Raw genomic sequence first — 27123 nt, forward strand, 5'->3', positions numbered from 1 at the left:
TCAGTTGAAAATGTTATTTCTTCTTGTAAGATAGTAATGTAAAAAACTCGAATGGCCCACACTAATATTCGCAAAGTACATATTTGCCCATAACCCACAACACAGTTTCCCAACGGTTGGTGTATATGATTCAGTCTCCATTTTAAATATTCCCGAACTTTGTATTATTAGCAACGTAATGACCGGAAAATTTTGCATGATTCTTGATCCATTTCTCTATTGACAAAAATTACGACTTAAAGAATCACTATTTTGATATCTTGTTTAAAAATTAGGACACATAGTATTTTCTCAAAATATTGTCGAAATTTCTATGTGGAAAAATTTAGTACAGTTGGTACTCACCAATTTCCAAAAATAAGTAAGACATACTTATATTATAGCTACAATATGTACTTATATATATACTCTTTTAAAAAATTAAAAAGAGAATAATTTTCAGTAGGAAACCAAAAAGTTTCTAGATGATGAAAATGATAATGATATCTTCAGTACGATTACACTTGTTAATAATAATGATAGTTAAGGTAAGTAACGATGATTATGACGTATACCAATCTTACGTTTTGTTTTTTTAATAGTATTATGAAAAAAGTACCAAAAAAAAAAAAAGAAATTTACGTTTTTCTTCTCTTATTATTATTTTTAAGAATTTGGGGAAAAAGCAACCTTTCAGTTCTCATACATTTCTCAAAATGTTGGTTTTCTTAAGTATTTCGAGTTCGTTAAAAATTCATTATTGTGAATTAAAGTTGAAAGGCGTACAAAAAAGAGAAAATCACTTATTTAAAAACAAATAAAGAAAAACTGTAGGAAGAAGAAATGAAAAGTTATTAAGTCGCGAAAATAGAATGAATGGAAAAAATGGAAAAGATTTTTTTTCCATTGATTTCCTTTTTGAATAATTCAAATGGGAATATTGGTCAAATTTTCAACCGGGATACACAAGAACTGTTCTAAGAAAATAAATCAATATTTTTGTGGCGGAACAGAAACTTGTATAAATATTTAAGAAAGTTTTTTATTTATTTATGCAAGTACATAAAGGAAAAAAATATTTTTCCCGGATTTGAATTCGGAAGACTTAATTAAAAATCTTAAAATAATTAATAAAGGTACAAACAATTTTTTTTTAAGGAAACATATATTTTTGCCATAACAAAAACAGAAAAGAATTAAAACTTTTGAAATAAGATTACATAAGTAAATTTCAGAATCTCATTTGAAATTTAAATTTACATGTTCAAAATAATCTAGACGAAGTGTTCTTCGAAAAATTTTTGAAGTATTGAATTTTTTGTTTTAAACCTACAAGTATCCGAATTCGTGTGTAAAAATTATTAGTGGTTTGGCGGTATTTTAGGGATTATAATTTTGAAATAGTTGTTCTAAAATTTTCTGATTCAATTGGTAATTAAATTGTATTAATCTATAATATTTGCATATTGAATTGCGATTATTGAAGGAATTTTAAAATTTACTTACTAGAGAATTAAAGTACGTTTCCATTAATTCGCATGAAGATTTTTGTACAATTATTTACTATTAGCTTGTTTGATTTAAGGAATTAATTGTAATTGTCTGATTACAATTAAAATTCAAATGAAGAATAATAGTGATTGTATGTGATTATAACTACATGTCATACTAATTAGAATAATTGATTAAAGTTAAGATTCAAGAGTGCTGTTTAGTAGCAGGTAGTGAACTGAAATTTTCAATTAATTTGTTTCTATTATTTCAAACTTGCATTGAGTGTATGGTTTATTAATTTTTTTTTTTTTGGCAAATGTATGATTTTAGCAGAGAACCCTATTGAGCCGACATCTCTTTCATGTTCCTGTCAAATATTTTAAAATTATTGATTCGGTTTTTTCAAATATACTTTTATGGTTAGAAATTTGTATAAACAGATCTTAAATGCATCAATATTTCCGAGCTCAATTACCGCCATTTTACACAACACAATTTTTTATTTTAAATACTTGTAATAATTCATTTTATTTTTAAACGTTTAGCTGCATGTGACTACATACATTTCGGTTTCAGTTAAGGCTAATTTGAATTTTTAAAGAAAAAAGAAGATTGTAATTTTTTTTATTGCCATGACAAATTACTTGAATACCTTTTTATGGTCTCATTTGTACATTTGCCTTATAATAGAAGACAAGTTAATTGGATATCAAAACTTTTTCAAACTATGTGAATTTTGTCACTTTTTTCTAGTTTTGGGAATAGTTGGAATAGGAATAAAAAATTCTTTTTTTCATATTTAGATTAAATGAAAAATTATCCTTTTAGGTTTGAATTTCCTATAAATGTGGTCATATAGATTGTTGTTATGTATAATAAAGGCAATAAGTTAAATATTTTGAACTTTACTTCTTTTAAATATTTTTTTTTTCCTTAACTGTGTTGTCGATTTTTTTTTCGTCAAGAGTTTGTAAATAAAAAATCTTTTGCCAATTAATTTACACAATTTTTCAGTCACAAATCTTCAAAATTTTTAAGATCTCATTGAGATTTGGTTAAATGAAAATTTTAGGATTAAATAAATTCAGACAAAGCCGAAGGTTTGTGAAGCAGCACTTTTCCTTTTAGTAAGAGGAAATGTTGTTATACTAATTTAATTTAGTTTTAAAAATGAAGAGTATTATATAATATAAAAAATTGCATACCTTCAGGGTAGTAAAAAATACTAACGTAATGGTAGAATTCTACCGGTATTTATAGTTGAGTTAGGAAAAATAATAATATTTTTTGATAAAAGGATATTTGTTGCTAACCTTTTACTTTTATAGAAATAAGACGCCGAAAATTGAAATTTCAGTAATTACGTCGGACAGTTTGAGATAATGGTTAATTCGCAATAGAAAAAGGATGCCTGTCTTTTTCTGCATTTGTAGAATTTTAAAAATGTTAAAGGTTTCGATGCAATAAATTTTCAAAAAGTGGCATGTTTACAAAGCTGTAACTGTTGGAGGGTGGGTTTGTAAAAAAATTACCTTTTCATCTGAAAAAATAATTTTTTTGTGGAGTCAAAATTTTTGTTTCCTATCTTAGATAGTGTAGATGTTTTGTAAACAAGCACAACGCGTACAGGTACGGACGGACAGAGTAAAACTAATAAGCACTTTTTCTGCAACTTTATTGGAAACTTTTTGGAAATAAATTTAAATATTTGCAATACTAAAAGCTTTCTAAAATTTATATTAAATCCTGTATATTAAAATTTGTGTTGCATTTTTAAATAATTTTGCTGCACTTAAAATAAAATATTCCCTAGACATAACTTACAAGTTACATACACAAAATTCATAAAACATAATATTTTTTTAATATCAAAATTATCTTTAGTAATTATTATATATTAGATCTCATTAAAATCTAACAATTTGTAACAGATTAATTAAGTACATACATTATTTTGAATTAAAATTTTAATTATAAAACAAATGTTAGAAGGAATGTACTACAATTTAAATAAATAAGCAACACTATTTATCAAAATAAGTTGAGAAGAGAAATTTTGCATATAGAAGAGAGAGAGAGAGAGAGAGAAAGGCAAGAAGAATGACATTTTATTTTACTTATTTCTCATAAATTTTCCAGGTGAGAGAATGAAAATAAGAAGAATTACATACTTTAGATTACACTTGAACCCAAAACAATTTATCCTAAATATTTTGTTGTGGTTGTTTTTATTATGCTTTTTCTTCAGGTATTTTGTATGTATACAACTTTGTTTTCGTTCTTCTTTTTTTTTTTTTTGTAGTTCTATTAACATTAAAAATCCTTTGAATATTCCAAAAGTTGTACAGAAAGTTGAAAATTTTCATTCTTATTCTCATCTCTCTGTTGCTTCCTTTGTATGTTTTGTATGTGTATAAGGTATAGTTAACTTATTGCTTGAGATTTTATGTTGTTCTTTTGATTATTGTTAAGTTGTTATTGTTTATGTAATATGAAAGTTTTCTATTCTAGGATATTTGCCTATATCTGTATAATATAAAATTGTGTATATTATATAAGAAAGTGTTTATATTAATATATTTATCTTATCCTCTTATCGTTCTATTTGTGAAAGGCACACATAAAGAGGTGTTCAAATGGAAAAATAATGAATAGAGTTAGGTAAGTATATGACAAAAGGCATTTATCATTAAAACCATTTATCTTCTGCATGTAGGTACACTGTTTTTTAGTTAGGTATTACACATAATATTCATATAGTTATACAAATTATAATATTATATACGTGTATGAATACATGCAATTTTAGTTTATTTTTGTACACAAATTTTAGGTTAGTTAGGAATATTTTTATTTACCAATATATACCTACATATTTCAGGTTTATAATGAGTGTTGATTTATATTATCAGATGTAGATAATATAAAATCTTGTTATTTGATATTTGTATCATAGTGATTTCCAATTGTCTGTTTGTTATATTAAAGAAAATATATATTACATTTAAGTCAGAGGTGCATATCCGTATATTATAATATGTCTGTAGAATAACATAGGATGTGTGACGATCGATGGTCGAACATGGATCGATGAAATGAATTCACAGGATGAATGACGTCTCGATGTTTAAGGCCCTATTTCTTGAGTTATGATGCATAAAAGCAAATTTTTTGCCAATCATTGAATTCCAACATTTTTGTTTATAATTTAGGCAATATTGTATAGTTAAAGCTAACTTATCTTTAAGCCTGGAAAAGAAAAGTTACTTGTTAATAATACAATAAAAAAAAATCTTATTGGAAAATAAGCTATGCATTTAAATATCTTCAAAACTAAAAAAAATTTGACAATGATACACCGTTAGTGGAAAAATAAGTTGAACAAAAAGCTTTAAAGTAAGAACACTAAGTTGGAGTTGATTTTATTAGAATTATAAGTGGAAATGTGGAAATTGGGCGGTCATAAAAAACCATCTTTGAGGCCTCATAACTTAAAAAGGGGGAACTAAAAAAGCAAAACGCCACTTAGTGTTTTTTGTTCGTCTAGACTCTAAACTCATTCTTTCACCCTATTTCCATAGTATCATCAAGTCCTCGGCACTCTGTTTTCTACAAAACATTATAATTGTTTTAATAGTAATTATTTTTAATTGAAACAAATTTATACATACATTAAATATTTTATTATACATACATTACAAATTTTGAGAAGTTGTAAGATCTACATGACGTATAATATATGTTTATATGTTATACGTGATGTACATAGATCTGTAAATAAAGTAAAAACAAATAAATAGACAGAACTGGTTGAGTCCAAATAGGAAAATGATGGTTGTGTAACTTTTCTATTTAAAAAAATTTCTTTAATGCCGAAAATATGTAATATTGTTAACTTTTTAGCACTTTTCCAAAAAATTAAAAAAAAAATGCCTATTAGTTTCACTCTGTCCGTCCATCCTTGGACATGCTTACAAAACTTCTACATCCTTGAAGATGGAAAGCTGAAATTTTATATGTACATAGATTCTTATTAGAAGCTTACTTTCGTAGAAGAAAAGTTTAACCTTTCTCTCCCCTCTAAAAGCTATAGCGTCTCAAAGACCTAAAAATGCCATTCTTTAACTATTTATTGCAATGAAAGTATAAGCATTTTACAAATTTTGCAAACACGAAAAAGGAGCGAATTTCTTCTTCAAACTCGGCATATTATACTTAAACGTTAAAAACACAAAATGTCAGTAAAAATTAGCCTTCTTTAAATTTTGTTTTGCTGTATTTCAAAGATCGCATACAGTGTTTATCCTAAGTGTATTTAATTCATGAAATAGTTTCGTATATAAATGAAAATTATTTTAATAACGTAGACTGTTTTTAAAAGCCGTATTTTCATTTGCTGTGGTGAAAAGTGCTAAATTAAAAACAATTGCTTTGATCCAGCTTTATTATCCCACCAAATCCCTCACTAATATAACAGATATTCATGAAGAAATTGCTCAACTCTAATACAATCATACAGATTTTTCTTCTCATAGAAGGGCTTTCATTTATTAGGGAAATTCGTTCTTTTTATACATTTTAACAACTTTGGCGGATTTGTCTAAAATAATATTAATGCACATGACTGACTTTGTGTAGTATATGATGTTTTTAAGGAAGAGCATCTTCTATATAATTCTTGCAATCTTCTATATAGATTTTTGTTTTAAAATAAATCTTATAATTAAACTATTTTGATTGTTACTAAGTTTCATTAATTAAAATTGTAATTCAAACTGCGCATCAAAAAAATTGGACTCACAAGCTTCAATGAACGCCATAAAACTTTTCATTATCTTTTCAATGGTATTTCATATTTTCTTGAAACATTAGTCAGAAGCAATTTTCAAAAACTCCTGAACTAAACTCTTGTGAAAGTTCGAATTACCTATACAATAAACTCTTCGAGACCTTTCCACAAGAAACCCAAAAATATTGGTATAATTTCAATTGAGGCTAAAAAGTGATTTAAAGAATTATGGCGGCTAGTTCTAGAGCTCTTTTAATCCTTTTTCACTTACTTATATTGAATATTATTTGTTGTAGGACTGTGACTCGCCTAGAATCACCCTTATTTTAATAACATTATAAACGACAAAAATTTGAATATGCAATATTGCCGGCTTATTATTCCCAAACTTTATACATAATAAGTATACTTTTTTAACTGTAATATTTATTTTCTCTAAATTTCCTCAAAGAATCAATCTGTATGCAATTTACAATACGATATTATTTTATTACATAATACGCATAATCATATGCATAAAGAATTTTCAAAATAAAGGATGACACGAACATAAGCAGTGTATTATAGATTGATTGTATAGAAAAATGTATATAACATTTTAAAATTAACTTAATGAATTTTACAAAAATTTACCCGAAACTATATAGTTAGTTCTTCATGTTAAACCAGATGTCGACATAAAAATCGCTTGTTCAAAAAACTTTTCATTAAATAATCTTGTTAAAATAGCAATTTGTTGATAACAAAAAAAAAAGTATGTATTCATTTTAGAGTGTTAACTTTCTGGAATTCATTCATCTATGTATAATAGTTGTATACGTATATATATGACATGTATGTAACGTATATATAGTTAGTTTGAAGTAGTTACATAGTTTTATAGTTCTTACGTAAGTATGGAGCTTAAATTAAGTTGAATTAAATAAATGGATGGTGATCTAGCACTATTCCTTCAGAAAGTAAAAATACTTCTCAAACAATCTAGCTATGTACTACATTCTTGAAATTATGTACTTTCATTCAAAGCAAATATATTTCAAAATTTGCATACATTTAGGATAGGGAAAAAAAATTGAAAGAGACGTTAACATGATGCTCAAATTCAAGTGTTACTTGCATGATTATATTTCTTAGAGATATAGCATTTACCGTTAGTTTTCTGTATTTATAAAAATTTGGAAAAGCTTGCAGTTTCGGAAATATAAGGTGCCAAAAATTCAAAATTTACAAATTTCGTGAGCCGAGGGAGTGAGAGGGGGTGGAGGTGGAAAAACCTTTTCTTTAAATGAAATTAACCGTTTATTAGTTTCCAAAAGCTGTTAAAATTGTATACTCTAACAGCTATTGGATTGGATTTTAGATAACGGTTAATATAAGTAAAAATTTTGTTTTTTTAACCTCAAATATGGCATACTGCGGTAGAAGAAGCCAGTCACTACTTTTCTGCATTAAATAGATGAAAACATTTTTTTGGTTTTGAGAGGCTACAATTTTTAGGGGGGGCGAGATAAGTAAACGTTTTTTTCTACGGAAATAAGTTTCTAGTAAATATCTATGTACGTATGAAATTTAAGTGTTCTATCTTTAAGGGTGTAGAAATTTTGTAAACAAGTTCACGGACGGTTTGACAGACGGACACAGTGAAACTAATACACAATTTTTTTTCAAAATTTTTTTTGGAAAAATGCTAAAAAATTGGGGATGAGCGTAGATATCTTTTGCCTCGTGTTTAAATTTAAAATTTTTTAAAATCTATAAAATAATTAATTCATTTAGTCAAAATTTTATGAGTGGCATTTTTTAAAAAATAATGACAAAGGCTCATATGTTTAAAACCAATTAAAACCATAAACACACTGGAGACGATTACAGATTTCAGCAGTAGCCTTAAGCCTAATAGACTGTAGGTAATAATTGATGCCATAATAATTTAAGAAGCTAATTGTTTCAGCAATCAAGTCCCGCTACAATTCAGTGTAATAATTACACTATATTAAAAATTTAAGCTTGAATGAAAACTAAAGCATTTCAAAGAAACCAGTACTACAACAAACTTGAAGATTTTACGTTATTTATCGTGTTTGACCTATTTCGATTTAGTTAAATTTCTTTTCAAATTTAATTATTATGTATTAATAACCACTTATATACACTATAATAAAATCAACACCGCTACAACGCTAATTTGTTTTCTTAAAAATAAATTTAATTTTTAAAGGATATACTAGAAATATTCTTAATTACAAAACTTTTAATTACAAAATTTTGTTAAAATTTCCTTTTCCTTTTTAGATCATATTTTATATATAAAAAAAAAAACATATTTTTCCAAAAAAAGTATATTAATGGTAAAGGAAGAATCTTGGTAAAATTATCAAGTGTAACCAAATCTACTATTTTACTTAATATTGTTACCGACCGCAACAACTAACTACCTATATATAGAAAAAATTATGTAGAAAAAGTTTTAACAATTTTGTACTTAGGTTTAATTTTTGAAGTCAAACTAATTACCACGAAACTTGGTATATTGGCAAATATACAATATTATATATGATTTTATATTAGAAGTATGAAAGAGAATAAAAAAATATATGGGTGAAAATATAAAAATGACTTCTTTCCTTTTAATAAATAAGGATATACTCGATTTAACAAGAGGATGCGGTTAAGTCCTTTTCCAATATTGAAATTATAAATTAGAAGTTATAAACTCGATTTACATATGTGTACGAGTATAATACAGTGTTTGAATTTATGCACATAATTTTAAAAATTTTAAAAGGATTACGTATATTATATTAAGTACAAAATGGATTGGAATTTCTTTTAAAACTTTCCATGTTATTTTCCACGTTATTTCCTAAATGTGTACCTGCTTTTAATATTGCCATTATTGATGTAAAACGAAAATCTGTAGAGTACAATTTTTGTTAATTTTGAACTTATTGCGATGTCAATAGGTTGGTTTTAATGAAAATTTATGTTTGAGCTTTTGTGATGGATTGAGAAACTTTTTTTATTAATTAGATTTGAGAAAATTGGATATCGTCGCGAAGAACTAATTTTAAATTTTTGTGAAAATATAACATTTAATTTTTATTTTATAACTAGATTTCGTTTGTAAATTAAGCTTTTTTGTTTAATAGTCTTTATTCTGTTCTTCTGCTCATACGTTTTTTTACAAAATTTCTACGTCTTTTAAGATAAAAAGCTAGAATAAGGGTAGAAATATAAATATTTATTATAACTCATTTGAATAATTGCCGAATTCGACCATCATTTTTTAACTTTTTGGTTAATTTTTATTTTATTTCCCCTAAATGTATGCAATATTTCTGAGTAGAGTATATCGGATGTTGCATGACATTATAATAGAGTTAGTTTCATAATGTTACTTGATTAACTTGCTAGGCCAATAACTAGCCTGACATTGTTTTCCTTGGTATTAAATATTTAAAGTTATTATTGTTTGCTTTTGCTGCTGTTGAATACTATTTTTGACATTAATATTTTATTTTATAATTTTAGATAGCCTATATAATGTTAAATACAATTTTTATACTAACCTGACCATGGCTTTAAATCGAGACTCTTCGGGTGAACAACTGGCACTTATAGTACCACCGCACGCACTATTAATAATTTTGATATTTTAATGAACTAAATTAAGCTCTTAAAAGAATATTTTCGCTGGCTCAAAAAAAAGTGCTACTCGTTCAAAAACTTCCCTTCAATAATAAGGATAGATTTTTTGGAATTTTTAAAATTTTTGTCAAAAATTATCAACGTAGTCAGCTGGTTATGTGCTTTTCATATCAAATTTTAAGTTTTTGAGTAATTTTTATTTCGTTTCGTGCCCTCGAAAGAAAAGAAGCTCAGAATCAAATATAAATTTAATCTAGACCTATCTTCTGGCTTGTCCGTCTGCATTTACTTAATCGGTGTTGAGAGTAAGATCACCTTTCTTAGCCTAAGGTTTCTGCATATCTTTACAAAGGTATCTATAAGTTCTGTTCTATAAACTTTGTTCAGTTTATTTTATTTGCATATTGATGAATGTTGATATCACATCAATACTTGTTTAAATAAAATTGTAATTTTTAATTTAAATTGTAATCTTCGGTAAAATTCACCTAATACTTACTCCAAAATGTCGCCTATAATTAGTTTGTTAGTTTGTGCTTTTGTTAGCTTTTTCCAAAAAAATTTTTGATCATATACGGACTCAAATCTATTGAATTAAAATAATTCTTACAAATGTGCTTCTTTTTGAATATTTATAAATAATATTTAAATGTTTTAGCTAGAAACATAAAATAAAATTCATAAATTAATTTTAATTAATTCAATTTATCTTATTCATTTTTATTTTTTATTTCAATATTGTATTTCGTCTAGGGAATGGCATTTTTTTTCTTATTAATTTATTCTGGTGTATAGGTACAATCTTGAACAGTAATTGAGCATATGTAGTGCTTATATAATATAACAATACCCTTAATGATTAATCTTGATAAAAATATGGGCATGTTTAAGTTGTTCAAATTCAGATGTTGTTTTATATTGTATAAATATTTATTATGTTAAAGCAAAAATAAACATGAAAAGCGAAAGAAAAAAAATGAATAGAAAAATTGTATGTAATGGAAATTAGTTTTGTTAAATAAAAATAATCTGTTTTTAAATGTGCTAATTACAATATTTTGTTGAAATATATTGGGTAAAGATTGAATATTTAATTTATAGCAGATGGTTTTCATATTTTAGTTGTTAATGAATATATTGGGGAACTAAATCTATTATGAATAAATATTGTGCACAAGAATATCAAGAAATGAAAAGATTTGAGATTCGAATTACATACTATTATTTTTGCTTATAATTTGTAAAGTTTATTTTGTTTCTATAATTTATTCCGAGGTTTAATTTTTCATAAAATATTTTTTTTTTAGCCTAAAAGTATGCAATATATAACATAGAATAAAACCGAAAGCAAAATATAATGAAATGATTGGTTGTTTAGCAGTTTTGTAAATTACGATTAACATTTAACATGTTATGATTTTCATATATTTTAACCTGAAATGTATTATGTTATTAGTTTCACATCTTTCATTAATTTCCTTCTTCAAACTGCTTTTTCAATTAAATTAATTATTTTCATTGTCCTGTACCGTATTCATTTATTTAATGGTCTAATAATTAACTTGAAATTCAACAATCAGATTAAAAACTGATTTACAAATCAGATATTTTAGAAAATATTCATAACAACTCTAAAAGCCTTGAAGTCAGACTCTAAAAAGCTTGAAGGAATAACTCTAACACCAGTTAGGGATTACCCAGTATAAAGAATAATTGAGACTGTGCAGGACGTATACAAATTCAAAAAATAATCATTTTTCGATTTTCTCGAAATAGATATTTTTCGAAAAATACTTCGTTATATTTTAAAGGTGTTAATTAAATTATGGCTTTTATTTAATAATTTGAATAACAAAGTACAAATTATAACTGAACTATTTCAGTAACTATTTAATTGGAGAGACATCATTCTGTCTCTTTGTTAGTGCACCTGTATTTACCAATTTTAGCTGAACTAATTTTGATTAAGATCGATTATGTTTGAGTTTAATTTAGCTATGTCATAGATTGGTTAATTTTTGGGACTAGTCAGGTTTCAAAAATGTCAATTTTACATTTTTTCCATTTTTAAGAAAATATTCAACATTTTAACTTGAAATTTTTTATTTAAACTTATAATAAATCCTGTAGATTTTCGAAGAGATCAGATATCATCGACTAGATTTTTACTACCAGTCTAATTTATAATTTGTGCATATATACATCAAACAATTTCGTTGATAATTCGTAGCAGAGAATTTTTCCAAAAAATTCAGATGGCATAAAATGAATCTCTACTTAGAACAAAATTTTAATTTTCCTAAAATAAGTGAGTTGAATAAAAACTTACTAGTGTCTTTGAAATGTGAAAGTAATGTTTAAAGTCACTTTCACTATCTTGTGCAACGCTTTCACAAATCTGAAAAATACACTTTTCGGTTGGTAATGTGCTAATCACATCAGACTCTTTTTTTAAATAAATAAAATAATGAGATAGTGTAATTTACTCAGATGTACTTACTCTGTTGGGCCAGACGGCTAAATTTATGAAAAATCCTATTAGAAAATAAAGACAATTTCGAAATTGAAAGACAATTTTGTAATTACAATTAGCATTTTATTTTATTTTTTCAATCAATTTTTTTTTATGCTTTTTTTTCTTTTTTTTTTAAATATTTTTTATATTTTTCATATTTTATGGACAATTCTATATCATTTTTTTTTTCTGTGTATTTCCTTATTTAATATTTCCTCAATTTATTTTTTATTTTTTTTTTTTGTTTCTATTCGTTCATATATAATTTACAATTTCAAATATTTCATTTTATATTTATTTATTAAATATATAGCTTTTCTACATTATTATTCTTCTGTTTATTTGTTTTTTTTTTTAAATATTTCTATCAAATAATTCTTTACGGTATAGTTAACTTGCATAACACTGGTTTTTTTTTTCAATTTTATTAAGATTTTTTATTTTTACTTCCTTTTCTAATTTTTATTTTTTTTATATACCAAAAATTTATTTATTTTTTTTTATACATTCATTCTATTATCATTCAGAATTGTTTTTGTATTTTTTTTTTAATTATTAATTTTATTTAGTATAAATTGACAAAATAACGCAACATTTTTTGAAATTTTTTTTTAATTTTTTTTCTGTATTTTTTTTTTAATTTATACGTTTAATATAACTGTAATATTTTAATTAATTTTTTATTTAATAACACTTTAAATAGGTTGGTTTTTGTTTTTTTTTAATAATAATGAAAAGTATGCAATAATTTGAAATCGTAATAATAATAATTTTGTATACGTAAGAAGAAAAGACTTCTGAAATGCAATTTCATAGTTATTTTATTAAATAAAAAACATAATTAGTAAAAGCACAATAATTTTAGTGCAAATGAGGAGGAAAAATCATGATTCGAAAAATTTTAGTTTAGAAGATAAAAAAAATTAATTTTCGATAAAAGATTTGTAGATTTGTAGAACCATGAACACGTATAAAAATCTACTATGCACACCTCCTAAGCGCGAGTCATGCTTCACTATACACGCCCGTGGTTGTTGCTGTTGGAGCGCCTCGGAATATGCAAATAGAACAAAAAATGCAAATAGACGCACCCCGAACATCATACTACTACATACGCTCGTGTTCCACCCCTGTGGTTAATTCGAGCGCCTTGTGAGGACAGAGGATCGTCGCTGTCGTGAAGTAAAAAAATATGAAAAAAAATTTAACTGTTTGGTTTCTAAAATGGTAACTAAGAAAAGGAGCCTAATCATCCAGTTAATCATAATATACAAAAAATCATTTATTCGTTTTTATATAGTTAACTAGATATTTAGCATATTGTTTCACACAAAATTAGTTACCGAAAATTGTAATTTTTGTTAATTTTGTGAGGCGTTAATTGAAATAGGGGCTGAAGATCTTCTAAACCTGTTAAATTTATTGTAACAAAATGTTTTATTTATAAATGTGTGGGAAATAACATTTTAGACTTACACAGCTTACTGTATGAGAGAAAGAAAGGCGCTTAAAAAAAATTAATCAACATCGTTTAATTTTAAACGGCCATTTTGTTATTTGTTGATAACTTACTTTCGACACAATAAATTGTCAAAAAATGGCATATATATGAGTTTGAGAGATACAAATGGCATAATTTTTTAATGAAGTGGTGGGGGGAGGGATTCAGATAATTTTGTTTCTTTTGTTTGAATTAGCTTCTTGATAAAATCCATTTGCGTAAAATATTTGTGATTTTTAACTTTTTATCTCACGTTAAAATTAAGACCAAAAAACTAAGAATTGTAATTGTTATAATAAAACTATGAAATTGCATTTGACATTAGTTTTGCATTTTTGTTTTAATAAATTCTATTTATGTAAAAAATTATGTTTTCATTTCATGTGATCTAGTCCTTTGAATATTTTTGACAAATTAAAATGATTTTATATTCAAATGAAACATTATGTGTATATGTATGAACGTATGTACCGACATAAAAAAATTTAAGAAAATCATATTTTTTTAGAAAACTTTCAGTAATTGCCCAGTTTTCTATTCGATTTACTGAGAAAAAAATTCTTACTATCCGATATTATTGAAGTAGAGGTACTCTAGAACTTTATTGTTTAGTTAAGTTTTATTCGATTCATGAATAATGATTTTAATTTTTGTTCTACAATATTATTTGAAGTTTTCTTAAGAAGAATAAATGAAATTTTATTACAATGAATTTAAAATTATCTTAAATTCCATTTTGTACGATTTTAAAATGATTTTATGCGTTATGTACATGAATTTTTAGAATGTGTTTTTTATACAATAAAGGTATTTAGAATTAGCTTAATTAAATTAAGTATGTATGTATTGAAAAAATTTGTGGGGTAAAAAAAACAAGCAATAAATTTTGATGAACTTTTTGGAAATTGTAAAAGAATTTTACAAGAAAGAAGAACTTTATAAGATTTTATGAGCAATCTTTTTATACCTTTGATTAAATTAATAGAACAGTTAATTTCAAGGATTTACCAATCGCATGTACCAATTAAATAAATTAAAATTTTCCATTTTTTCTATTATATTAGGATATTTTTAGAGGTAACAAAAAATAGTTCAAATAAAACTTTTAAAATTCAAAGATTATCACCCATATTCTGTTAGTTACGTCACTGACATGATAAAGAAAACTATCACATAAAATCACCTCAAATATGTGTTTCTAGTAGTTGCGTGTCTGTAGACACGATCAAAAATATTCTTACATTGGTAGCATTAACATAATGTCACATGGCATGATGTTACAAAAAAAATTAATATTGAATGAAGTGAGAAATGTTTTGATTATTTGCATATAAACAAAAACAAGACAAAGTTTTTGAATAAAAGTCAGCGATTTTTATGAATCCGCTGCTGTTTCTCACAGCACTTAAAAGAAATTTTGTCTATATACATTTGAACATTGCGAAATTTTTTTTAGATTTCCAAAATACTTCAAAATTTCCAAAAAAAAAGTTTTAAATTTTTATTTAAGAAACTTAAATATAGCTTGCTTGTTTGAGTATCCCGAAAAATCTCCGGGTCTTTCAGAATTGTAATTAATTTTATTAGAAACTCATATTTGTTATTGTTCTTTTAATATTTGTGTTTCTGTTTTCTATAAAATACAAAAATCGGTGTTTTATCAATATAAAAATTAGTACAGTCAAATTTTTACTATATTTTCCAATTACTAACTGCACCGATTTTTCCATTTTATTTATACAATTTATCTAGGAAAACCCTGACGTGATCGTCCATCGAGTACAAATATTGAGGGGACGTGCCATTACGTAAAGATTGACACCATTTTCAATAATTATTATCACGTTTACGACTCCTACAATAATATATAGAGGTGATAGTATGACTTCATGCGACTACCAGAATGTGGGTGTATAATTTCCTTTTAGTTGACAAAATTAAATTTTATATTTAAAGCGCGCGATTTATAAGATCTTACTAAATATATAATGTATGTAATAATAATAATTAGTATATATGTACATATAATGTATGTAATAATAATAATTAGTATATATGTACATATAATATATGGCTTTTGAAGCGTTTGTTTGTTTTTATTTTTTTTGTAGTTTTAAATTGTATTTTTAATTTTTTTATTTTATTGGTGTTTTTTCACAATATTAAATTCATAAAATTATAATGAAAGTAATGAAATATTTTTAATATTTGTCAATAATAATTCTTATAAAATTTTTTTTTCAACTATTTAACTGTGCATCAGAATAATTTAGTAAAAACTTTAACAATATTTTTGAAATAGACAATATTATAATTAGATAAAATAGATTCCATTCAATAATAATATCCAATAATAATGGCAATAATTAATAATAATTTTAAATTTTTAACTAAAAACTGATTTAAGCACACTTACTGTTTTCACCTGGTTGTTTTGTATTTGATACACAAATATTATGTTTTAATAAAAATTCAAATTGACTGCATCTGCATATCGGTTTTGGTTTTGTTTTCCTTGCGTTTACAAGATTTGATTTTTGTTTTTCTTTTTAATAGACAGGAATGAAATGAAACAGCATTATGGTTTTTTTCTATATTTTTAGAAAAATTCCAGAAAATTTTTTTTTTTTGAAAATAATTCTGTTCATAAAATTTTTTCAATTTGTTTGGAAAATATTGAAGCGATATAGAAAAAATATTTGTAATGAAATTTTGTAGTGAAATTTTTGGAATTATTTTTTTTTTGATTATTTTGTTATAATTAAGATTTGCATTACAACAGATCCTATGAGTCGATGTCAGAAGAGCCTAATGGCCTTGGTTTTCTACAGGAATTAGGATTTATAACATTATATTGAAAAATCTGATTTGTATAAAAACAACAACTTGCATTTTAATTTTAAAAAATTTAACCAAAATCTAAAGAGAATAGTTTAAAACAATAAATTCAAACTACTGGAATTGAGCTATAATTGTCTCATAAAGCTTGTGTTTAATATTTTACAAACTAAATATCCTGTTTTTCGATACAAAGTATAATTATATTTTTCTCAAGAATATTAACTATATATATAATATTTTAACAATATTAATTATATTTTTATCAAGAATAATTATAAATTCAATGCAAACTTTATTAATTCTTGAAAACTTTTAAAATGAAAATGCTCATAAAATTTATTTTGAATATTTCTGATTTAGAGCCCTGCTCTTCTCTTCAGCTGAAAAAAAGCAAAATTTACTCAATCGCATAATATTATATTCATTACCGTCCTGAAACAGGGCAGTGTATTAATTATCTGAATTTATTGGAGGTAATTTTAAATTTGTTATTTCTACAAAAAACAAAAATTTAAGAATATTTTCGAAAAACTTTCACTACAATATCTCATTGATTATGACTGAATATTGTTCGGGAATTTCAGATGCCGAATAATTTTGGGTAGATATTGATTTTCTAAACAAAACCTTAGTTAAATTAATAATAATTATGCTTTGCAATAAAAAAAAAACAACAAAAAAGAAAATTGAATTTTGTTTTTGTTAAGTTTCTGACTCACGCATTTCTCAGATTCACAAACATTTTTTTAATCATTTAATTTTTTTTTTTATTCTTTTAAATTATAAATGAAATCTACTAAAATTTTTAATTATTTTTTATACAATATTTTTGTTTTTTATAATTATTTTATCTAATTGTAAAGTAACTAACACTTAGCAATAGCTTCTGTTTTTTTTTTTTTAAGTTTTTCCAGATTTTCTAAATTTTTGCCAAATCCTTTTTTTTTCTGTTTTTTAATTTTTTTATACATTTAACTAAAACTTTATTTAATTTTTTTTTTTCTGTTTTTTTCTTTTTTTGTATATAATAATAATTTTATTAATTTTATTTATTTTAATTAATTTTTCTCTTTTTTTTTTATATTTGCTTTGAAGCATTAACGACAATAATTATTATATTTTAAATATATGTGTGTATATTTCATATAGGTATGTATAGGTACATGTATTATGTATACATACATATATGGATATGTATGTATATAAGTTAAATTTAATAGTAATATTTAATATATATAATAATTATATATTGAATTGATATACATTTATGTATATATATTTTATAATTTCAGATATATATATATATACATATAAGTTGGTAGTATACAATTTTATTAATTTTAAATTAAATATTTTTCTCAATGATTTTTTGTTTTATTTTTTTTGCTTTTTTTAAATCATTAAATATTTTATATATTATAATATAATAACTATGTAATATATATATATATATATATATATATATATATATATATTTTTGTTAAGGAAGACATTTTACTTGATTGTGATATTTTAGAATTTCATCCTTTAAAAGGAAGAAATCTAAAATAAAAAAAAAAATTTTTTTTTTAATTATTTTTTATTTTTGTTGTTCATTTTTTAAATTTTCTCGTTTATTTTCATTTTAAAATTTTAATTTTCTTTGATTTTCTTTCCCTATTATAATTTAGAGTAAAATTTTCTTATTTTACTTACATAATGTATTCAATTTGTGTCCTTTTTGTGATATTCTACAATTTTCTCTTTCTTATTTCCAGATTTTTAATATTTTATTATAATAAAGGATATGCTTTTTTTTTACAATTGATATTTTTTTTTCATTGTTATTTATAATAGTATTAATTATATAAGCATTTTGTAAAGATATGGTTATTTTTATAATAGTGTTCAGAATATTTAGATATAATTTTGATATAATGTAAGTGTAATTTATTTTGGTATAGTTAGAGAAAGTGTTTAGTTAAAGGAATCAATGTAATATTAATATCATATGTATTTATCATATAACAAAGGATATAATCTAAAGGAATGAAAAGCTACCCAAAAAGAAGAGAAACAAATTTAATGTACATAGAACCATATTCTGTTAATTGCATCACTTAACACGATGGGTTGTTATCCAAAAATTTTGAGTTTTCCGAATACAATCACCTTTCAAAATTTGAAAATTGCTCTATATTGAAAAATTTCAAGTGTTGCAAGTTATAGAATATGGGTGATATCTAATGTATATTACATTAGAATAAATAAATACAAAAAAAATATTTCTATAATAAAATTTTAATTTAAAAACAAAATTTTTTTTTCACTTATCGCAAGTACTCTAATATTTTTATCAAAAATTTTTAATTTAATTTATAATAATATTTAATATTTTAATATAGAAATTGTATAAGTTTTCAATTTATGTTAAATTATTGAATTATATGGGAAACAGGAGAGAATTTAAATAATAGTATGCAATAAAAAAAATTAGTGAAGTTTATACTAACTCGTAGCAAGATTAAATTCAATTAATAATTTTCGTTGAATAAAAATGAACCTGTTATTGTAAAACTGTTATGTTAGATTTATTGAGCGAATGAATTCTAATTAACTTACTAATATTGCTTCTGTAAAGCGATTTGAATTTGAAATAAAAGTAAAATATTAATTTGATTTTGAATCACGAACACAGAAGTTCAAACTTAATAGTCAATTATAAATTACAGTGTGATATTTTATTTTGTCACTTTTGTTTGTTATTTATATTGTTTTATAATTGCAACGAGACATTTTACATTAACTGCCGAATTCAGATAATTTATTAGTGCCATGGAATTATTTAATATTTTGTTTTTTTCTGGGAATTTCAAAAAATTAATTCGGGAATTTTAATACCTAACAGTTAAAAATATAACTACTCATTTTTAAAAGATAATTTTTCGATTATTTTGTTCTTAAAATTTAATTGAATTAATTTTGTTTCAAATGATGGTTTTTAGTGACAATATAATAAATAACAATATAACAATTTCTTATAGCATTTATCTTTTAAATAAACCAAATTTTTAAATAATTACAAATTAATTAATAAGTACTTTATACCGAATTAATATAGTTTTCTCATCATCACTTTGACTTAGAAATTATTCTTGACCTTCTTCTTAAACAATTGCCAAGTTCTGGTTTGAAAATTTCGATATAAATAATATGTCAAATTGATTTATATAACAGTTTTCAATAATTTTAGTATACATATATGAAATCCAATTTTGGATTGTTCGAAGCTCAATAAAAACTTGCTTGATTCACAGGAAATAAATTTTTTTTATCTTTTTTTATACAATTGCATAATAATAAAACAAATATTTGTATAACAAACAAAACAATAAAATTTTTGTCATAAATTTTATTGTATTGGTGTGAGTTTTTAAGATTTCTTCAATGATATGTAAAAAATTCAATTTTATTTCTGTTTTTATTTTTATTTTTTTTTACAAAAACAAATAATAAACGTACGACATTATATAATATGTACGAGTACATATTTTATTTCGGAATAAAAATAAATTGATATGTAAGTATTGAAATAAAAACATTTTATTATTTTTTTAATATAATATTTTTTTTTTTTAGAAAATAAATATTAATAAAAAAATTTTTTGCTACTTAATTTAATTCTTATATAAAAGGATTCTAAATTGTGGCATTTTGTAAATGATATGTTTCGTTTTGTTTTCAAATATTTTTGTCTTTTGTTATAGTGTTTGTGTTTATTACATAGATATTTTTATATTATATAATATAATAATATCGCTTTTTTTTTAATAAAAATATATTGGTGGTATTAATGTGGTTTCATTTTGTTCTTTTTTTATTTTCAAATTTCAATAAAAATTTAATTTTTTTCTTCATATATATATATATATATTATATTTTATACATGTTTTTAATAAACCGATGGTTGTTTTAGATATTTAGCAGAATCGATTGATAGTGGAAATATATTTTGTCTCTAAAATTAGTTTTTATCTCATTTTAAGTTTTGTATAGGACCACATAAGTGATATTAAGAATATTATAATAAGTAATATCAGCTATATGAGTAGAGCAATTTCAATAATGATAATAAATTTAATTTAATTAAAAATTTTTTAATTAAATGTCTAATTGATAACATAAATTTTATTATGGTTGGGAATGAAATTGTTGTGTAAGAATTTAGTTTAACAGTTTTTTTTTAATAATGTTATATTCTTTGCTTAAATCGAAAACATTTTATTTGGATTTTCATTTAAAAAATCAGAGGTTTAGTACATGAGTTAAAAAAATAGTAATTCTTCTCATAAAATGGGTAGAAAGTGTCAGAAATTTTGTATTTTTTCCTGAATAAAATAGACTATTTATGACTGTTTAGTTTAAAGAATACCCTAAATAATGCCCAATTTTTTAGGGTATTTCTCAAACTGAGTTAAAATAATATTCAATTATTTCCACTAACATTTGATATGTATGCTTTTTTGAAAAATAAGAGAGGACGAGAGAAATAAATTAACAGTATAATCGTATATTTCGCTTTTTATTCACCTTGATAGTGAATAAAAATAAAATTTTTAATTTCAGAAGCGGAATTCTCGCTTTAATAGTCAAGATAAAATCGGAACTAAAATTTTTCCTAACGGATATGACATTTTTTCAATAATGTTAAACATTAACACTTTTTCAAAAAAAATTCCAAAAATTGTGCATATTAGTTTCATTCTGTCGATTCTTTCTTGATATTCTACACCCTTGAAGATAAAAAGCTGAAATTTTATACGTACTTGGATCTTTTATAGAAACTTATTTCCGTAGAAAAAAATTTTTGCGTATCTCTCCCCTCTAAAAAATGCAGCCTCTTCAAGACTTTAAAAATGCCATTTTTGATTATTTTTGACGCTTCTTCTGGTTGGCTTCTTTTACTGTGGCATAGCATTATTGAATATTAAATAAACAAAATGGCTGCCAAAAATTAATAGTTATCTAAAACCCGTGTTTTTTTTTTTTAATTTTGGATATGTTGAGTTTTTCTTCTACACAGTTGGTTGTGGGTATTTGAAATTTTAGCAACTTTTAAATACTAATTAATAATTTATTGCGTTAGTTAATATTGACAAATAGTTTAATATTTTTTCAACTTCATCTCATCTCACATTAATCTCATCTCAGATTTTCCAAATTTGTATAAATGCAGGAAGGTGAGTGTAAATTCCATGCCATTAGAAAATATAATTATTTTTCTTAACAAATCGCAATTAATCTTTGAAATCGAGCATTATATTATTAAAGCCTCTTTCAATTTTTATTTTTTTTGTACATTATGAATATATGCAATCCTTGAAATGATAGTACATAATTTAAAATTGATTCAATTCATCTGTTCAATTGAAAAGTGCTGAAATTTCCGTTAGATTGATCTAACTCTGTTTCATTAAGTTTTTGAGTTTTTAAATTTTTCATTAAATCATCGATTGAACTTATCATTTTCAAACACAAAGTCAGTAAATGGTGACTGGATTTTGTATACATTTTAGTAAAAGTGAGACACGTAATATTAAAAAAATTCTTCCCACTTGTAAATTATATTAGACGATTATTATAATTTACGATATACACTCACTGTTTTCTCACTGGGTGAGTTAAAAAAGTGGAATATACGATTACGCCTTGAATTAAACTCATTAAAATAATATAAAAAAATTAACTGTATTAATGAATTTATATTCAATATTTATGGTAGAAAATTAATTTGGTAAAAACTTGTTAAAAAAATTAAATTAGCTTTAGGTTTTTTTTTTTTTTTTGAACAAAGCAATTTGCAAATTGTATGTGTATATAATATATATGAATGTACGTTTGTAAGTAAAAAATTTAATTTCGATACCAACATAATTTTGTCTTTTTCTGTTATTGTTGTTCTGTTCAACGTGTTTAGGTGTTTATAAGTTTTTTTTTTTTGTTTTTTATCAGGAATTAAAAGTTTTTGTTAAATTTGGAGGATTTGTTTGTGTATATTATGCCTTTTTTTCGGGTTATATGTCACAAAAGTTGTATTGAGTTTTTTTTTACTTTAAATATATTTTTGTATATGTATTTGTTTTTATATTATTTTTGTTATTTTGCTTGTATGTTGCAATTAATTTTGTATTTATTGGTTTGAAAAATAAATTTACACTTTTCTTTGTTGCATTGTAAAATACTCTATATGCAAGTATGTATGTATGTATATTATATGTTTTGTATATATATGTATGTTTTGTTTTTTTCAATTTATTTTAATTTAGAAATTCCAGCGTAAAATTTTTTAATTTTAATTTTTATTTTCAATTGGTTTTATTTTTTATTGTATTCTTGTATATATATATATATATATATATATATATATATATATACTATAGTATAGTGTAAACAAATAATATACATCATACATAATAATATGTATACATATATTTTTTTTTTAATTACTATTTTAAAATATATATTATGTATATTATAGAATATGTAATTATAATATATTATTGTGATATATATGTATGTATGAATGTTTGGGTACAGATGCATATGTTTGTATATATATCGTATAGAGCACATTTAAACTACTGCTTTTTGTTTTTAACTTTATAATATTGTACAATTTATTTTGTTTTTAATATTATGCTTTTTTTTTTTGCTTTAATACTATTTTACGGTATGGTTTCTATTATATAAGCATTTCTATGTATAATTATTCAAAATATAACAATATAGATGTATGTATATATATATAAATATAAATATGTATGTAATTAGATGATGTGTTTTAGTTTTTCTAGGCATGATGATGTCGTTATATTATATGATAGTTAAATGATAAAATTTTGTGATATATGCGTTTACATAATGTATATATACGTAGGTATATGTTTGTTTGTATTTATATTATGATTTTGTAATTATTTATCATTTGTATAGATATGTAATTTATTACAATAATATGTTTTATTATTATGTATTTATTTCTATGTATATGTATGTATGCCTTTTGTTTTTGTTTTGTTCTAATATTATTTTTCGTTCTAAATAAATTTTATTATTCCTGATTTTCTATATTTATTTCAATTTTTGTCCTTTGTCCTTTTAATTTTTATTTTTTTTTTTTTCTGAATTATTTATCTTTAACTTAAAATCAAAATTTTATTTATAAAATTTTTTATTTAAATTTATGTAAGTATGTAAATATTTATATAAGTATATGTACATAATTTATTCTAAAAGTTTAATAATATAAATAATTTATTATTTTTTTACATTAATTTTTTTTTTTAATATTTTTAATTGGTTTTTGTTTTTTATGTAAAAAAAATTGCATATTCTTTAAATTTAAAATAAATTCTTATTAATATATGTATTATGAATTTAATATAAAATCAATGATAAAATACAACCCAGTTATACTTGGGACTTACAAACCCAGATAGACTTAGTAATATTGTAAACAAAACCGTAGCTATTATGTATATAAATAAGAAGAAGACGATTTTAATGAAATAGCTTATAGAATATAGTCAAAAAAGAATATTACTACATCTGCCATAGCATATCTAGTAACAAAACCTTGTAAACATCGGGATAGTGCGAAAAAATAATATTTTCTGCTGTTTTTTATTACACTTGACTTAAGCATTCTCTTTTCAGATTTTTTATTTAGAAAAAATTGGCTACATAAATTGATCAAATTGGCAGCCTGTATTTTATCTATTACATCAATGTTCTATTATTACAATGTGAATTGTAATATTTTACAAAAAAAAAATATTACAGTGAGAGTTGTAAATGCATATACATATATATATATATGTCCTGTTGCAGAAACAGTCATAATATTTAACTAAATTTTCAATGTTATGCAATAATTTTAGAAATGTTTTGTTTGTCATGTACATATGTATGAGGAATCTCATACGGTCAATTAAAAATTTAGTTATAAAATTTTGCTACATTTGAGAATAAAGAAGTATTCAGTATATGGAGCCAAAAATATTGCTGATTTTGTAAGTTTTTTTTAACAACTTCAGATATAAAGTTGTAGTTATGTTTTTTAAATGTCAAAATAGCGACAATTTTTTTTCAGTGACAAATCAATGAGAAATATGGTTGGAAATTCGAAATGTTTGAAGTAAAGGAAAAAAAAAATTTAGGCAATAATTGACGCTATCAAAATGAAAAATATTTAAGAAAAATCGCTGAATAATTTAAAATAATTAGATTTTAGTTTAAAATTTAAAGTTTTTAATTTTGTTCTTTGTACTTATATACAAAAGTAAACCGACTTTAGAAATATTATTTGTACATACATTGTTTATAACTATACTCGTAACACTGAAAAATTTTTCCAAATGGTTATTATGAGCCATTTTTGCAATTAATACCTAAACAATTTGATCAGTACAAGGAATTCTGAATAAAAAATTAAAAAAACAACATTGTTTATGTAATTAAGACCACACAGCAAATTTTCAGAAAATGAAACATTGCGCAAAATTATTGAAATATTTAGTAATATTTTAATATACTATATAAAAAAAATCGCGAAAAACGAAATAAAAAATATGTATGTAATTAAAAAATTAATGAAATTTTTTACCACAGATTTTGTATTAAAAACATATTTTATTGCTTTAATTATTTTAACTGTACAATATTATTACTAATTCTATTATACAAGATATTATACTAAATTATTATATATATATATATATGTATATATAAGTATTAATTTATGCGTTAATTTAAATATTTGTTCACAAAAAAAATGATATTTAATTTAGCGATAGGCTTTTTGTGTGATATTAAAAAAAACAAGAGAAAATTTTATAACGTAAGTCCAATTTAATAAAGAATTTTATCACTTTTGAAGGGATGTCTTAGAAAATACAGAAGGATAATTACAAATGTTAAGTACATTCAAATTGAATATTCTATTAAATTTCAATTAATTAAATATTTTAAGAGGAAAAACAAAAATTATGTAATTCTTCAAATATTGCTCTGTAAAAAATTATCGTAATTAAAAATCGTATTAAATTATATTTCGGGAAAGTTGGAAGGTTTTTGGTAATTAAAGAAAAAAAATTAAATATGTATAAAAAATTAAACTTATTCATTAGTTTCTTCTTCAAATTATGGAACATAATATGAATGACCATAAATGATCACTTCCTTAATAAAAATTGTGCCGCATATATTATTAAAATATGATAGTTAACCATGGTAATTTAAAAATCATAATAAAAAAAATTATACAAACATACTATGTATATTTATACGAATAGCATAATGATATTTTTTCAATATTAAAATTTAACAATAGTCTAATAATTGTCATATTTTAAATATACGAATATAATTATAATAATATATGATCTTGCATTGTTTTGTGCATTGCCATTTCATTAATCTTTATGAGTATTGTAGTAAAATATTATAATATAAATATATATTTATTTTCGAAGACTTTAATTTTAAATTATAAGTATTATATTAATTGATTGCGCACATATAATATAAAGTAACGATATGATGGTACGATTTGGTCGTACGATTTTGTTGCTCAAAATGACAAAAATACAACTTTCCTTTATAATTTAGGTTAGTTAAAATAAAAAAAATCTTATATAGAAGTTAAATTATTATTCTTTGACAAACTTTATTTTATAATGAACTTTATTCTATAATTATATACGTTGATATTTAATCTTCTACACGTATATGCAGTAAATAAATTACAACTTAATTCAAAATTTTTTTAGAAAAATATTAAAAGCAATTAAATTTACAGTTCTATTTAAGCTCAATTTTTTGTTATAATTAATTCATATAAAAATAATACAAAAATGAGTTATTTGCGATATATTACATACTTGCGATCAAAGTACCTAAGTACATATTATATTTTAACTCATAAAACGGGTTTTCGGACTCAAAAATATAATTACAATCTTTCAAATATAGTTATTTATTTACTAATTGAGTAAATTTTTTAGAAGTAGATTAACTTCCATTTGAAATTCAAATATGAGTTATTTTATTTAATAATAAAATTGCCGCAGGGCTGCGACATACAGGATGATTCAGTAAAGAATAATTTAATCAGATTTAAAAATGGGTAAAATTTTGTTTGCAATTATAGTTGTCACATCTTAATGGTTTCTGAGATACAAGGGTTTCCTCCTGAACCACCCTTTGTACAGAATGTACGCCAATTAAAATTTTGAATTTGCAATATTCTTTGTAAATTGGAGAATGAATTTTCTTGAAGATTTTACAATTTCATGTATTAAAATTTATATTTTATGT

The sequence above is a fragment of the Condylostylus longicornis genome, unplaced genomic scaffold (genome assembly GCF_029603195.1).
Source record: "Condylostylus longicornis isolate FDR11 unplaced genomic scaffold, ASM2960319v2 ptg000004l, whole genome shotgun sequence".
NCBI lineage: Eukaryota > Metazoa > Arthropoda > Insecta > Diptera > Dolichopodidae > Condylostylus > Condylostylus longicornis.